Consider the following 14,703-nt stretch of genomic DNA (forward strand, 5'->3'; position numbering starts at 1 on the left):
GTGTTTAGCTCCAGCCAAAAAATCTTTTTTAAGCTTTTTGGAAACCATAGGGAAGGGTTATCACCCCTGTGACATTTGTTTTGCTGTCTTTCCTCCTCTTTAGAAGATTTCACCTCACTTTTTGTCCCAATGACAAATGTTTTTTGAAAATTTGGGTTTTTTTGTGGAACAAGGATTGGAAAGCATCAGTGGAAAGGAGAAATGTTTTTCCCATATTAACTCTTACAGGAGAGAATTTCCCTTCCTAGGGGTAGATTTCATCTCACTTCCTGTTGTCTCCTTCCGTTTGCAAGTAGGAGTCGTTTGTAAGTTAGATGTTTGAAAGTAGGGGCCTGCCCTATATACTCAGCATAAATTTGGCCCTTAGGTGTTGTTGTGGCCACAACAACGTAAGCCCTCACAGGGCCCTGCTGTGAAATATTAGATCAAGAATTGTAATTACATGCCCCTGTTGAACAGGGTCAGAAAAACTGGGCCTTTGGTGGTGGTGGTGGTGGTGCTGGTGCCACAACACTGTAAGTCCTCACTCGCTCTTGGTGGGTGCAGAAATGGGCCCTGCTGTGAAATATTAGATCAAGAATTGTAATTACATGCCCCTGTTGAACAGGGGCAGAAAAATTGGGCCTTTGGTGGTGGTGGTGGTGCTGGTGCCACAACACTGCAACCCCTCACAGACACTCTAGTTGGAACGCAGGAACGAGCCCTGCTGCAAAGTATTGCATCAAAAATTGTAATTACACGCCCCTGTTGAACAGGGGCAGAAAAATTGGGCCTTAGGCACTGGTGCTGGTGCTACAACACTGCAACCCCTCACAGACACTCTAGTTGGAACGCAGGAACGAGCCCTGCTGCAAAGTATTGCATCAAAAATTGTAATTACACGCCCCTGTTAAACAGGGGCAGAAAAATTGGGCCTTAGGCACTGGTGCTGGTGCTACAACACTGCAACCCCTCACAGACACTCTAGTTGGAACACAGGAACGAGCCCTGCTGCAAAGTATTGCATCAAAAATTGTAATTACACGCCCCTGTTAAACAGGGGCAGAAAAATTGGGCCTTAGGCACTGGTGCTGGTGCTACAACACTGCAACCCCTCACAGACACTCTAGTTGGAACGCAGGAACGAGCCCTGCTGCAAAGTATTGCATCAAAAATTGTAATTACACGCCCCTGTTAAACAGGGGCAGAAAAATTGGGCCTTAGGCACTGGTGCTGGTGCTACAACACTGCAACCCCTCACAGACACTCTAGTTGGAACGCAGGAACGAGCCCTGCTTCAAAGTATTGCATCAAAAATTGTAATTACACGCCCCTGTTAAACAGGGGCAGAAAAATTGGGCCTTAGGCACTGGTGCTGGTGCCACAACACTGCAACCCCTCACAGACCCTCTAGTTGGAACGCAGGAACGAGCCCTGCTTCAAAGTATTGCATCAAAAATTGTAATCACACGCCCCTGTTAAACAGGGGCTGAAAAATTGTGCCTTAGGCATTGGTGGTGGCGCCCAGAACCAAAAATGTTCTTTCAAGCTATGAGCGTGATGATTGAGGAGGAAGAGGATAATTACTCAGGGATAGTCACTCAGCATCAGCATAGGCAATCTTTGAAGGGATCTGAGATTTAAAAAAAAAATATTCGGTTACATCAGCATCAGGTGCTTGGTAGCTGGTGGTGATCCAAGACTGATTCATTTTTATGAAGGTCAGTCGATCGACCGAGTCGGTGGACAGACACACTCTGTGATCGGTTACAAAGCCTCCAGCAACACTGAATGTGCGTTCCGAAAGAACGCTGGATGCAGGACAGGCCAGTAGCTCAATTGCATACTGAGCAAGCTCTGGCCAGTGATCCATCCTCAAGACCCAGTAACCCAGAGGATTTTCGGTGGGAAAGGTGTCCAAGTCTGATCTTGCCCCTAGGTATTCCTGCACCATGTAAAACAGACGCTGGCGATGGTTGCTGGAACCGATCATACCTTGGGGCTGCGGACCAAAAAATTGTCTGAACGCATCAGTCAGACGGCCACCTTCTCCACCGCTCCTTCTTTGTCTGACCGAAGCCTCAGCAACACGTTGTCCAGAAACAGGAGTTTGTAACCTCCCAGTCTCTGGGAACGCGTTGCACAGACCTTTCTGCAAGGCCTCCCGAAGATGTTTCATCCTCTGCTCCCTCTGCGATGGCAAGATAAGGTCCGCAACCTTACCCTTGTAACGTGGATCAAGGAGGGTTGCCAGCCAGTATTGGTCCTTCTCCTTGATACCACGAATACGAGGATCCTTACGCAGGCTTTGCAGGATCAGGGAGGCCATGCAGCGTAGGTTTGCTGAGGCATTCGGTCCGGAGTCCTCTGGGTCACTAAGGACGACATGGTCCGCAGCCACCTCCTCCCAGCCACGTACAAGTCCATGTGTTTCTTGGGACTGATCCCTTAAAGACTGCTGCTGATGCTGAGTGCCAGGCTCCACCTCCATACTGACACAATCTTCCTTCTCCTCCTCCTCCTCCTCGTCCTCTTCCATCGGCGGGCATGCAGAAACACTGTCTGGATAAAGGGGGCCTTGAGAGTTAAGGAAGTCCTTCTCTTCCTGCCTCTGTTCTGCCTCAAGTGCCCTGTCCATTATTCCACGCAGCGTGTGCTCCAACAGGTGGACAAGGGGGACAGTGTCACTGATGCATGCACTGTCACTGCTCACCATCCTTGTGGCCTCCTCAAATGGTGACAGGACAGTGCATGCATCCCTGATCATGGCCCACTGGAGTGGGGAAAAAAAAACAAGCTCCCCTGACCCTGTCCTGGTGCCATAGTCGCACAGGTACTCATTGATGGCCCTCTGCTGCGTGTGCAGCCGCTGCAGCATGGCCAACGTTGAGTTCCACCTGGTGGGCATGTCACAGATTAGGTGGTTTTTGGGCAGGTTAAACTCCTTTTGGAGGTCCGTCAGCCGAGCACTGGCATTATATGACCAGCGGAAATGTACACCGACTTTCCTGGCCTGCCTCAGGACATCCTGTAAGCCCGGGTACCTGCCCAAGAACCGCTGCACCACCAAGTTAAGGATGTGAGCCAAACAGGGCACATGGGTCATTTGTCCCTGTCAGAGGGCAGAGAGGAGGTTGGTGCCATTGTCGCAAACCACCATTCCTGCCTTAAGTTGGCGTGGCGTCAACCACCTCTAAACCTGCCCCTTCAGAGCTGACAGAACCTCTGCCCCAGTGTGGCTCCTGTCCCCCAAGCACACCAGCTCAAGCACCGCATGGCATCTTTTGGCCTGCGTACTTGCGTAGCCCCTTGAATGGCTACGGAGCACCGCTGGTTCCGAGGACAAAGCACAGAAAGAGGCCATGGAGGAAGAAGAAGAGGAGGGGGTGGAGGAGAGAGGTGTGTCACAATCATTAGCATTTTGGAGGCGTGGTGGCGGAACAACCTCCAACACTACTGCACCTTGTCCTGCATTCTTCCCAGCTGCCAGCAGAGTCACCCAATGCGCCGTGAAACTTAAGTAACGTCCCTGTCCATGCCTACTGGACCATGAGTCAGCGGTAATATGCACCTTACCGCTGACCGCCCTGTCCAGCGAGGCATGGACATTGCCTTCCACATGCCGGTAGAGAGCCGGAATAGCCTTCCGTGAGAAAAAGTGGCGTTTAGGTACCTGCCACTGAGGAACCGCACATTCCACAAACTCACGGAAGGGGGCAGAGTCTACCAACTGAAAAGGCAGCAGTTGAAGTGCTAGCAATTTTGCCAAGCTAGCATTCAACCGCTGCGCATGTGGATGGCTGGGAGCAAACTTCTTTCGGCGGTGCAGCAGCTGGGGCAGGGAAATTTGCCTGGTACAATCTGACGTCGGTGTACCAAAAGCAGATTGCCCACAAGTACTCGGCTGTGACACACCTAATTCTACACCTTCATTCCTCTCAGTGCAGGTCTCAGAGAGGACTGAAGGTATAGTGGGGTTGGAGATCTCAGCTGATGAGGAGCAAGGAGAGGTCCTCTTTGTTCTTTGGTGTGGGTCTTTTAGATATGCTTGCCAACGAACTGCATGGCAGGTCAACATATGTCTGGTCAAGCATGTGGTACCCAAGCGGGAGATGTTTTGGCCACGCGAGATACGCTTGAGACATATGTTGCAAATAGCAGCGGTGCGATCTGATGCACTCGTCTCAAAAAAGGCCCACACCAAAGAACTTTTTGAATAACGCGCAGAGACTGCAGCACCCTGCACATGTGGAGCTTTGGGGTGTGATGCAGTCAATGTGCTGCCCTTAGGCTGGCCCCTGGAGGGCATCCTGCCTCGTTGGTGATGTGCCGCCTCCTCCTCCTCTCTCCTATCAGGCACCCACGTTGAGTCAGTGACCTCATCATCCCCTCCCTCCTCATCACTGGAGCAAACCTGGCAGTATGCTGCAGCAGGGGGAGCATGACTGCCAGATTGCTGTCCTTCTTGGGCACCCCCTCTGTCTGCGCTCATGTTACTGCCTTCATCGAGCTCAGTATCATCATCAGAGCCTTCTAAACGCTGGGCATCCTCCTGGAGCATGTGCCCAACACTGTGGTCAAACAGTTCGAGGGACTCCTCAGGAGGACATGGTGGGGCTAGGGAAGGAGTCACTGATGACATTGAGCCGAGGGAAGAGGCCGCTGCTTTGCCAGACAAAGTACCCTGGGCATGGGTGAGAGAGGATGAGGAGGATGAGGACGGCTTGGTCATCCACTCGACCAAGTCTTCCGCATGTTGTGGCTCAACACGGCCAGCTGCTGAAAAAAAGCCCAAGCGTGTCCCACGGCCACATGCTGATGAGGATGCACCGTCTCCAAGACCAGCACTAGACACAGAGCCTGCTTGCCCTCTCTTATTGGCTTGTGACTGTCTGCCTCTCCTTCTTGGCCTTCCAGACATACTAATGGCCTGTAGCTGCACTAAGCTGGGATATGTATATATATATATATATATATATGTACTGATACTGCAGCTAGCAAAATCAACTGCCTGCCTGTAGTATGAGAACACCACCAACCTTCTACAGGTAGCTTTAGCTGAACACTGTGAGGTGGACGCACCCCACTAACTTGTAGGTTTAGCTGAACACTGTGAGCAGGACGCACCCCACTAACTTGTAGGTTTAGCTGAACACTGTGAGGTGGACGCACCACACTAACTTGTAGGTTTAGCTGAACACTGTGAAGTGGACGCACCACACTAACTTGTAGGTTTAGCTGAACACTGTGAGCAGGACGCACCCCACTAACTTGTAGGTTTAGCTGAACACTGTGAGCAGGACGCACCCCACTAACTTGTAGGTTTAGCTGAACACTGTGAGCAGGACGCACTGCACTAACTGTAAATAGTCTAGCTGCCTGACTGTGGTATTAATAGGATCAAAAGAACACCATTAATTTTCTTCAGGTAGCTGTATATACTGTAACAAGACAAGCCTGCCTGTCAGTAAGAAGATAACAGGAACGGATCTAGCTGAACACTGTGAGCAGGACGCACTGCACTAACTTGTAGGATTAGCTGAACACTGTGAGCAGGACGCACCACACTAACTTGTAGGTTTAGCTGAACACTGTGAGCAGGACGCACCCCACTAACTTGTAGGTTTAGCTGAACACTGTGAGCAGGACAAACTGCACTAACTGTAAATAGTCTAGCTGCCTGACTGTGGTACTAATCGGATCAAAAGAACACCAGTAATTTTCTTCAGGTAGCTGTATATACTGTAACAAGACAAGCCTGCCTGTCAGTAGGAAGATAACAGGAACGGATCTAGCTGAACACTGTGAGCAGGACGCACTGCACTAACTTGTAGGTTTAGCTGAACACTGTGAGGTGGACGCACCACACTAACTTGTAGGTTTAGCTGAACACTGTGAGCAGGACGCACCCCACTAACTTGTAGGTTTAGCTGAACACTGTGAGCAGGACGCACTGCACTAACTGTAAATAGTCTAGCTGCCTGACTGTGGTACTAATAGGATCAAAAGAACACCAGTAATTTTCTTCAGGTAGCTGTATATACTGTAACAAGACAAGCCTGCCTGTCAGTAAGAAGATAACAGGAACGGATCTAGCTGAACACTGTGAGCAGGACGCACTGCACTAACTGTAAATAGTCTAGCTGCCTGACTGTGGTACTAATAGGATCAAAGGAACACCAGTAATTTTCTTCAGGTAGCTGTAAATACTGTAACAAGACAAGCCTGCCTGTCAGTAGGAAGATAACAAGAACGGATCTAGCTAAACTGAATACAGTGTATATATATATATATATGCAACACCTGGGATGCATATATATACACAATACACTGTAAGTGCAGCTAACTGACTGACTGTTCTGCCTAATCTATCTAACTCAAATCAAATGTCACTGTCTGTCTCTCTCTCTCTCCCAATGAACACCGGAACACACACTACAGGCGGCCTTATATAGTGTGGGGCGTGTACTAAATCCCCTGAGCCATAATTGGCCAAAGCCTCCTTGGCTTTGGCCAATTATGGCTCTCTGTTCAGGTGGCGCTGTGATTGGCCAAGCATGCGGGTCATAGTGCATGCTTGGCCAATCATCAGCCAGCAATGCACTGCGATGCCGCAGTGAATTATGGGCCGTGACGCGCCACACGAATTTGGCGCGAACGGCCCATATCGTTCGCAATTCGACGAACGATCGAACAGCCAATGTTCAAGTCAAACATGGGTTCAACTCGAAGCTCATCCCTACTGTGTACCCTGCACAGTTGCACCTACAGTATAGCTACCTGCAGCCAGGTGCTTGTGTAGGCTCTTGAAGTATTTCCAGTTACTGTACTGTGTACCCCACACAGTTGCACCTTCAGTATAGCTACCTGAAGACAAGTGCAGGTGTTATCATACTAATAATACTACAGGCAGGCAGTTGATTCTGCTAGCTGCAGTATTATTGGTATATATATATATACATCCCAGTTTTGTGCAGCTCACTGCAGGCCAATAGTATGTCTAGAAGGCCAACAAGGAGAGGTAGACAGTCACAAGCCAATAAAAGAGGGCAAGCAGGGCTCTGTGTCTAGAGGCAACAGTGCTTATCATGGATAGGGATGAGCTTCGAGTTGGAATCAAACTCATGTTCGACTCGAACATCAGCTGTTCACCATTTCGCAGAACAGCGAACAATTTGGGGTGTTCGTGGCAAATTCGAAAGCCGCGGAACAGCCTTTAAAAGTCTATGGGAGAAATCAAAAGTGCTAATTTTAAAGGCTTATATGCAAGTTATTGTCATAAAAAGTGTTTGGGGACCTGGGTCCTGCCCCAGGGGACATGGATCAATGCAAAAAAAGTTTTAAAAACGGCCATTTTTTCAGGAGCAGTGATTTAATAATGCTTAAAGTGAAACAAAAAAGTGAAATATTCCTTTGAATTTCGTGCCTGTGGGGTGTCTATAGTATGCCTTTAAAGGGGTGCATGTTTCCTGTGCTTAGAACAGTCTGACAGCAAAATGAAATTTCAAAGGAAAAAAGTCATTTAAAACTACTTGCGGCTATTAATGAATTTCCGGTCTGACAATACACATAAAAGTTAATTGATAAAAACGGCATGGGAATTCCCCACAGGGGAACCCCGAACCAAAATTTAAAAAAATATGACGTGGGGGGTCCCCCTAAATTCCATACCAGGCCCTTCAGGTCTGGTATGGATATTAAGGGGAACCCCGGCCAAAATTGAAAAAAAAAAAGGCATGGGGGTCCCCTTAAATTCCATACCGGGCCCTTCAGGTCTGGTATGGATATTAAGGGGAACCTCGGCCAAAATTTTAAAAAAAATGGTGTGGGGTCCCCCTAAATTCCATACCGGGCCCTTCAGGTCTGGTATGGATATTAAGGGGAACCTCGGCCAAAATTTAAAAAAAAAATGGTGTGGGGTCCCCCTCAAAATCCATACCAGACCCTTCAGGTCTGGTATGGATTTTAAGGGGAACCCCGCGTCAATTTTTTTTTAAAAATGGCGTGGGGTCCCCCCAAAAATCCATACCAGACCCTTATCTGAGCACGCAACCTGGCAGGCCACAGGAAAAGAGGGGGGGGACAAGAGAGTGCCCCCCTCCTGAACCGTACCAGGCCACATGCCCTGAACATTGGGAGGGTGCTTTGGGGTAGCCCCCAAAACAACTTGTCCCCATGTTGATGGGGACAAGGGCCTCATCCCCACAACCCTTGCCCGGTGGTTTTGGGGGTCTGCGGGTGGGGGGCTTATCAAAATCTGGAAGCCCCCTTTAACAAGGGGACCCACAGATCCCGGCCCTCCCCCCTGTGTGAAATGGTAAGGGGGTAAAAAAGTACCCCTACCATTTCACAAAAAAAGTGTCAAAAATGTTAAAAATGACAAGAGACAGTTTTTGACAATTCCTTTATTTAATTGCTTCTTCTATCTTCTATCTTCTATCTTCTTTCTTCTATCTTCTATCTTCCTTTGGTTTATTCCTCCATTTACTTCTTCTTCTGGTTCTTCTGGTTCTTCCTCCGGTGTTCTCATCCGGCATCTTTCTCCGCGGCGCCGGCGCCTTCTTCCCTTCTTCTTCTCGGGCTGCTCCGCATCCACCATGATGGGAGGCTCCCGCTGTGTGATGCTTCTCTTCTTCTGACGGTTCTAAAATAATGCAGGGCGGGGCCACCCGGTGACGCACGGGGACTTGACAAGGACTTCCCTGTGGCATTCCCCGTGACGTCAGAGGGGGGTGGACAGGGAAGTCACTGTGCGTCAGTGGGGGCGGGGTCAGCGGGTGGCCCCACCCTCTGTTATTTAAGAACCGTCGGAAGAGGAGAAGCATCGAACAGCGGGAGCCTCCCATCATGGTGGATGCGGAGCGGCCCAAGAAGAAGAAGGGAAGAAGACACCGGCGCCGCGGAGGAAGATGCCGGACGAGAACACCGGAGGAAGAACCAGAAGAAGCAGAAGAAGAAGAAGATGGAGGAAGAAACCAAAGGAAGATAGAAGATAGAAGAAAGAAGATAGAAGAAAGAAGAAGCATTTAAATAAAGGAATTGTCAAAAACTTTCTCTTGTCATTTTTAACATTTTTGACACTTTTTTTGTGAAATGGTAGGGGTACTTTTTTACCCCCTTACCATTTCACACAGGGGGAGGGCTGGGATCTGGGGATCCCCTTGTTAAAGGGGGCTTCCAGATTCCAATAAGCCCCCCGCCCGCAGACCCCCCACAACCACCGGGCAAGGGTTGTGGGGATGAGGCCCTTGTCCCCATCAACATGGGGACAAGTTGTTTTGGGGGGCTACCCCAAAGCACCCTCCCAATGTTGAGGGCATGTGGCCTGGTACGGTTCAGGAGGGGGGGCTCTCTCTCGTCCCCCCTCTTTTCCTGCGGCCTGCCAGGTTGCGTGCTCGGATAAAGGTCTGGTATGGATTTTTGGGGGGACCCCACGCCATTTTTTTTATTTTGGCGCGGGGTTCCCCTTAAAATCCATACCAGACCTTAAGGGTCTGGTATGGATTTTGAGGGGGACCCCACACCATTTTTTTTTTAATTTTGGCCGGGGTTCCCCTTAATATCCATACCAGACCTGAAGGGCCTGGTATGGAATTTAGGGGGACCCCCCACGTCATTTTTTTAAAAATTTTGGTTCGGGGTTCCCCTGTGGGGAATTCCCATGCCGTTTTTATCAATTAACTTTTATGTGTATTGTCTGACCGGCAATTCATTAATAGCCGCAAGTAGTTTTAAATGACTTTGCGCATGTGAGGTGGTCGCTGCATCCAACATGGGACATGGGCAAGTGTGAGGTGGTCGCTGCATCCAACTTAAACTAAGGGGCGGTCAGATGCCTGCTCAGTGGGGAAGTATTCAGACCAGTTGTGTGGCACCACAGGGTCCTTTTTGAAACTTCTCTTGATGGGTGAATGTCATTGATGCAGAAAAGAGCAGCACCCTCCGCTGATCATTGTACTGTGAGTGCAGGGCTCCTATCAATGCCCCCCAGGGCCCTGAACTCACAGGAATTGGGTTAAAAAATGCCAGATGAGAAGGAGTCACCATGAATACGATCTAACTATCCATACGGAGGCCAAAAATTACCCTGGGTGCCCTATTAACTATGGTGGTGAGGAGATCGTGGAGGACATACCCATACGCACACTGGCCCTTTGGGGTGATTGGATTTGGTGAGTGGGGACCCTTGAGGGGAAGCACAAAAGTCACCAAGAACTTTGAGAGCACTTCAGTCACGGTTCTGTTTGAAGAATTTGAACACGATTTTTGTAGAAATCCTATTATTTATGGACTTGGAACACTACATGATCCTGTTTGATGCTATGTTTATATGTCTGAATTGATATGTAGAGGTTGCAGTTTATGGCCTCGCACAGTGTAAACCCACAATGTTATATGGTTAATGTTATTTTTTGTTATTTTTTGATGGCACATCACTACTATCTATAGGGGACTATTAGAGTCTTCTAGTTTCACCTTATCTAATACTAGAAGGAACCATATGTTAATGTGCACGGTTATCTATCACGATTTTCTTCATCACATAGAGAAGCCTACATTTTGGTATAATTGAATGTTGATATTTAATAAATAGTGGCGCAGTGGGTAGCACTCTCGCCTAGCAGTAAGAAGGGTCGCTGGTTCGAATCCCGAGCACGACACTACCTGCCTGGAGTTTGCATGTTCTCCCTGTGTCTGCGTGGGTTTCCTCCGGGTACTCCGGTTTCCTCCCACACTCCAAAGACATGCTGGTAGGTTAATTGGATCCTGTCTAAATCGGCCCTAGTATGTATGAATGTGAGATAGGGACCTTAGATTGTAAGCTCCTTGAGGGTATAGGGACTGATGTGAATGTATAATATATATATATGTAAAGCGCTGCGTAAACTGACGGCGCTATATAAGTACCTGAAATAAATAAATAAAATAAATAATATTTAGTTTGCAACCATCACTTAATTTGGGTATAGGAGGGACATGCTCACCACTTCAGACAGTAGTCAGCCCCCTCCTCCATATAGCTCTTCATCCCATATAACTCATTAGGTAGAGCCACACCCCAATATAGATATATTTGCAATTAGTTGGAGGATCCCTAGGGAAGCTCCTTTCAGGGGGGCTGCACACCTAATTAGTGTCCTAAGCTCAGCCATCATATATATTTAACCTCAGAAATTTCTGCCTATTCCAATGAAGGTTTAAAAAGTGTGGTGTAATTCTGTTCAATGCTTATGCTTTCAAAAGCCAATTTTTTGTTACAGATGTAACATGCACAATCAATCAATATTGGCTTGATATCTGTGGTACAAATCTTTTATCTTTTACCATCTTCAGTCTCTAAAACAAGACAATGTTTTACTTGACTATCCTATACTTTCTTTGAAGGTGTCATGGAAATTGGTACATGTTTATTATTTTCAATTTAACAATGAAAACTATTTTATTTCTTGGTGTAAGTCAGTCAGAAATTGCAGCATGGTCATATAGGCTTAAAGTCTGTGTTACAAATCTATAACTTTTTTGCCATATTTATTCTCTAAAACAAGACATTACTTTTTTTAATTCTGTTTGTTTTTGTTTTTTTTTTCTCAGATATTGTGGCCTATACAATCAAGGCTTCAGAGGTGTACTGCCAATCTGTGCATTTTTTTTCTTTTATGTTTGGAACAAATAAACAACATTTTTTTCTATGCAGATGCAATGTGCCTGCTCAATCCCTAAGAAATTCCACCCTGTTCAAAAAAGGCTTAATAGTTTCTCTCTAGTCTCTGCATCAAAACACTACGTTTGTATTTCCATATCTGTTTCCAGTCTGTACAGGCTTAACATCTTAGTACAAAGCTGGTACATTTTTTCCATCTTACATCTTCTACATTTTTTTTGTTTCAAGTTGCAATGCGCTTGCTCTTTACCTCTGAAATTCTAGCCTATCAAAGAAAGGTTTAAAAGGTGTGCTGCAAATCTGTATAATTTTTTGGTCTTCAATCTTAGGAAATAGACAATATTTGTTTTTTTTTGGACATAACATATCCCTGTTCTCTCCCTCTGAAAGGCGTTAACCACCTTAATACTAGGCACTTTCACTTCCTTCCTGCCCAGGCCAATTTTCAACTTTCAGTGCTGTCACACATGAATGATAAATGCACAGTCATGCAACACTGTCCAAAAAAAAACACACTTTTATCATTTTTTTGACACAGATAGAGCTTTCTTTTGGTCATATTTATTCTGATGTGGCTGCACTCATAATCAGGGAGGAGGACATTAAAGTAAACCTACTGATTTGGCCTTCATGGGCAAACTACAGGCACTAACCTGTCTAATTTGCAACACTGTGGAAAAAACAAAGAGTTTAAAGGAGTCATGGAAAATAATTTGTTTGTTCAGAGGAAAAAAGAAAAATCAGACAACATAAAAGGAGAAGGACGGGGGGGCGTGGCCAGCTAGCACGGGAGATGGCCACTTGATACTGCTGCTCTGTGTACAGCCAACTCGCCGGAGCTCACAGCGCTCGTACAGTGCCAAGAAACCCAGCGGTTTTAGCCTCATCCAGGTCGGGCACAACCACAGTACATGGCCCACAGGAGAAAAGAACACAGCATGTCCAGGAGAATGACAGACTTCTACTCGCAGCCTTGCGGCTCCTTTATCAATGATGGCACCGACAAGTCTCAGAACAACAAGCGTGGCTTCCCCAGCACAGCGGAGAGACGCTTGCAGCATTTATCCCCAGACTTCTGCCTCTCTCCACAGGCAAGTGGATGGATCTCACAATCCTCCTCATGCTCCTCCAGCCCAGTTAAAGCTAAGCACAGGCAACAGGAGCCACCTGACTCTGTCCTGGAGGTAAGTGACATAGCAGACTCCCTTGATGACACCAGGGAGCTCCAAGACTCCATATCAGAGTTCCCCACTGCAAATCAACCGGTGCTTGACACAACATTGAAAGACATGTTGGTCTCCCTGAGAAGCACACTCCATGCAGACATTTTGTCACTAGCCCAGCACTTTTAATCAGATGTGACAGAAATCGGTAATAGAGTGACGCATATTGAGGATAAAATGGGTGATTTTGCCTCCACTGTTAACAATGTGATTGACGCCCATAACGCTCAGGAAGAGGACATTATGTGGATGAAGTCGAAAATTGCGGACCTGGAGGACCGCTCCAGGTGCAATAATGTAAAAATAAGAGGAGTTCCGGTGTCGGTTAAACAGGCTGATTTGCTGCCCTTTTTCACAGACATAGAGGAACTACTAATTGATTGAATACATAGACTCACTTGCCCAGAGACACCATCGCAAATACATTTCTACCAAACTAAGGAAAAATTAATGGCTGCCTTCCAGCAAGTTGATCAACTTCCAGAACAACTACAATCACTTTAATTGTTTAAAGACCTGTCGGCGCACACCACACAGCAACGTAGGCAGCTGGCCACAATAAGGAAACCATTAAGGAATCACCATATCTCCTATCAATGGAGGTATCCGGCTAAACTCCTCATCACTAAGGATGATCGATTGTACACGATTAATTCTCTAGCGGATGGCCTCCGCTTACTACGAGATTGGCAAATCCTAGAATCTGAAACTTCCACATCAGAAGGACCGTCATCTCCTCATCAAGATTTGCAAGAGCGTACATCCTCTACTAAACACAGGCCTGTATGACTCATAACATACCTAAGCTACTATGGCTCCGACGAGCTTGTATTGTACATACAATAGTCACTGACATTTTACGGCTGCAGTTGCTCCCCAGTAGGGATGAGCTTCGAACATCGTCTGTTTGATCATTCGCCAAATTGCGAACGATATGGGCCGTCGAATTTGGCGCATCATGGCCCATAATTCACTGCGGCATCACAGTGCATTGCTGGCTGATGATTAGCCAAGCATACACTATGACCCGCATGCTTGGCCAATCACAGCGCCGTCTGTACAGAGAGCTGTAATTGGCCAAAGCCAGTGTGGCTTTGGACAATTATGACTCAATGGGTTTAGTACATGCCCCACACTATATAAGGCCGCCTGCAAGTCGACCCTGTGTAGTGTGTTCCGCCGTTGAGAGACAGAGACAAAGAGACAGTGTCATTTGATTTAAGTTAGATAGATTAGGCAGGACAGTCAGTCAGTTAGCTGCATTACAGTGTATTGTGTATATATGTATGCATCCCAGGTGTTGTATATATATATATATATATATATATATATATATATATATATATATATATATATATATATATACTGTATTCAGTTTAGCTAGATCCGTTCCTGTTATTATCTTCCTACTGACAGGCAGGCAGGTGTTGTTACAGTATTTAAAGAAAATTGCTGGTGTTCTTCTGATCCTATTAGTCCTATTAGCTACAGTATTTACAGTTAGTGTAGTGTGTCCTCTGCACAGTGTGCACTTAAAGCTACCTGTAGAAGATTGGTGGTGTTTTTCTGATCGTATCACTACTGCAGGCAGCTACATTACTTTTTAGTGTAGTGCGACCTCTGCACAGTGTTGAGCTAAAGCTCCAAGTTAGTGTGGTGCGACCTCTGTACAGTGTTCAGCTAAAGCTACAAGTTAGTGTAGTGCGATCTCTGCACATTGTTCAGCTAAAGCTACAAGTTAGTGTAGTGTGACCTCTGCACAGTGTTCAGCTAAAGCTCCAAGTTAGTGTAGTGCGACCTCTGCACAGTGTTCAGCTAAAGCTCCAAGTTAGTATAGTG

The sequence above is a fragment of the Aquarana catesbeiana genome, linkage group LG05 (assembly GCF_042186555.1).
Source record: "Aquarana catesbeiana isolate 2022-GZ linkage group LG05, ASM4218655v1, whole genome shotgun sequence".
Taxonomy (NCBI): Eukaryota; Metazoa; Chordata; class Amphibia; order Anura; family Ranidae; genus Aquarana; species Aquarana catesbeiana.